The sequence below is a fragment of the Meles meles genome, chromosome 2, assembly GCF_922984935.1.
Source record: "Meles meles chromosome 2, mMelMel3.1 paternal haplotype, whole genome shotgun sequence".
Lineage (NCBI taxonomy): Eukaryota > Metazoa > Chordata > Mammalia > Carnivora > Mustelidae > Meles > Meles meles.
Window position 1 is genome coordinate 168,276,913 of NC_060067.1, and position 3,069 is coordinate 168,279,981.

The window sequence follows — 3,069 nt, forward strand, 5'->3', positions numbered from 1 at the left end:
GCTACCACCTCCCCAACTGTGAATGTGCCATTTTGGCATGTGGATTGCTTTGAGCTCAAGTCACCTGAGACCCTGCTGGCTCAAAAGAAACTTCTGTCCCTCCCTTAACCACACAGAAGAATCTAAATTGGTGGTCTTTCCAAACCATGAATGACTTAACTGTGGGAAATAAATGGTGTTGCTGAAGGGAAGGTAGTGAGGGGATGCAGTAACTGGGTGATGGTCATTATTAAATTATTAAATTTGATTTTTTCCTGTTAATCTGTCTCATGTCAACTTGATGAGGAGACAGGCATTTCTCCTTCCCAAAAACCTGTAGAGTCTCAGCTTAAAATAATTTTCCTGTAAAGTGGCCCATCTTTGGGCCCTTGGGCAATATAGAACCATAAGATAATATATTTATATTGTTTTAAGTCACTGCATTTGTGATAACTTATTACAATAGCAATATAAAACTAATATACATACAATAGTTGATGAAGACAGAGAATGTTTAGTAAATGAGTAAGAGGTTAGGATTAGGAAAGATTCATTTTATAGAGATCCACCAGGAGGAGCCCTGACCACACTGGAAACCTAGCTCCTCTCCTTGGAATCTTCCAGCTTTTTCAATTTTATGGAGTTTTGTTTAGGCATAGAAAAGCATTTCTCCACAAAAATGTTCAAGGGAAAAATTGGAAGTGTTTTTTTGATCATTTTTCTATCTCCTTTCAATTCAAAATGCACAGGCATCCAGAGGCTGGGTATATACAGTCCCACTTTTAGGACTAGGATCAGCTCTCTGGTGATTCTTTTTTTTTTTTTTTTTTTTTCCGGGGGGAAAGCGCGAACGCAGTCCCCCACTACCACAAATTATGCAGTCGAGTTTCCCACATTTGGGGAAATTGCAGGGGTCAGCACATCCGGAGTGCAATGGATAAGCCTTGCCCTGGGAAAACCACCTTCGTGATCATGGTGTCTCCCCTGCCAGGTAAGTATCTCTCTGGTGATTCTTACCTGGCCTGGGGTTCCTGAGGCAGCTCTTCAGTACTAAATTGTCAACTGGTTTTCCATGAAATAAAACTTAACTAGTCCTATCACTTAAATACAGGTGGTGATCTGATAAGCTAAGTTATGCTTAAGTCCATTTCTTCAGCTTCACATTTTTTCTGTCTCCCTGTCTCTTTTCCCTCCTTCCTGAAAGCCCTTAAAAGAAGAATTTAAATACATTAGTTCATTCATTTAGTCATGTGTTTTCATAATTATCATTATCATTTATTTGGCTCCTATATCAGTGACTGTCCTACAAAAACAAAGTTAGACAAAACCTGGTTCTTACCCATCCAACAACTCATTAAAGAAGGCCTTGTGGCTGGGGCTTTATTCACATAAATGAAAGTGTTGCAGATGCACAATGGGCACCTCAGTTCAACAATTTTTGGGGGAAGGACTTGGAGAAGAGGAGAGGCACTTGGCTAGAGGAGGTGATATTTGGGTTGGACCTTGAAAGATAAATAGGAGTGTGCTTCTCACAAAGGGGAGGTGAGAAACACAGATGGGGAGGCATAGTTTTCAGGAGTGATAGGTCTTTCTGAGGGCCTGAAGAGCTATGCCAATGGTGTGAGTGGTTGCAGGCCATCCAGTAAAGGACTCTGTAAAGAGGCTTAAAGGCCAATCCATGGAATTCAGACATTACATTATAGTGAATCAGGATTATTTAAGGCTTTCATTCACGTCCTGATACGGCTGTGCTTGCACTGTTGAAGGATCTCTTTGACAGCCATGTAAAAGTTCCACTGAGGTAAGGATATATTATAAGCAGGAATATCCACTGGATGTCTCTTTATTAAAGTGAAAAAAAAGGGAATAACTCAAAAAGGGCAATAGCTGAGATAACATAGGACAAAGGATAAGTAAAAGAAAGTAGAAATTATAGGACATTGTGTGGGTGAATGTGGAGACTGAGGAATAGAAGGAGGTGTCAAAAAATATGGCCTCCTGACTCCAGTTTCTGGCATGATTTCTATGGTGATATCTACGGTGATATCAAGAGCTTGAATAAAGATGAAGAAGCAGAAATTAGAGCCAGTGAGACACACAGGAAAAGAACAGGGAGAAATAGAGCAGCATGAACAAATCTGTAAAAAAATGAGTTTGCCATAGATGAGGGAAAAAGGGCAACAAGGTAGTGATCAGTAACACTGAATGCCAAGTAAAGGCCAGGAAGGAAGGAGGCTGAAAAGATACCATTATAGGTGACAACTAAGTCTCCTAGGAGGGCTTGAGTTAGTGGGTATAGGAACTGGACATAGGAGGATAAAAAGATACAGCAGCACTGTTATACTACTTTTCCAGATTGGAACACCAAAAAGGAGGCTGTAAATATGGGGACAGGTAGAGGTGCAGAAAGTTTTTGTTTGTTTGTTTGTTTGTTTGTTTAGAATGGAGAGAGTTGAATCTTCATGGGAGCTGAGGGGAAGAAGCCAACAAATAGGAAGAGCGTGAATGAGATTAATACAAGGTAAATGACCAAAGAAACAATTATGATATGATTACCAGCAGTCACTGCTGGCAAGGTGTTGAAGGAAAGTTTTCAACCATAGCACCCCTGAAATCCTACCAAGTTGGCTATGGTCTCCTTCTTGCCTGAATGGGCAGCCCTGGCTCTTGCATGTCCCAGGGGAAGAGATTTTATGAAGGTTTTGATTTCTGAGAAAGATTTGAGAGAGAGGTGTAGCCAGACAGTCTTGGGTCACCGTCCCTATCTACAGTAATAGTAGGCAAGCCGGATCACCTCTGTGCCTCAATTTTCTCCTGTGGGAAAATGAAATTAAACTCTGTTTTTTTCAGAGGCTGTGGTGAGGCTTAGCAGCATTGCACCTGAAATGTTGCCCTCAGATGTGGTGAGTAAATTCTAAGTTTCTTATTTTCATACTTTTTTTTTATTTAAAGATTTTATTTATTCATTTGACAGAAAGAGACAGCAAGAGAGGAAACACAAGCAGGGGAGTGGGAGAGGGAGAAGCAGGCTCCCCGCTGAGCAGGGAGCCTGATGCGGGGCTCCATCCTAGGACCCTGGGATCATGACTG

At 41.2% G+C, this 3,069-nt stretch overlaps 1 non-coding gene across 1 annotated transcript; it reads right to left on the minus strand.

Moving 5' to 3' along the window:
• Window positions 1-814: 814 nt before the first annotated feature.
• LOC123937622 lies at window positions 815-978 on the minus strand. Its single transcript, XR_006817502.1, has one exon. It is a non-coding gene; the product is annotated as a U1 spliceosomal RNA (small nuclear RNA).
• Window positions 979-3,069: the final 2,091 nt, after the last annotated feature.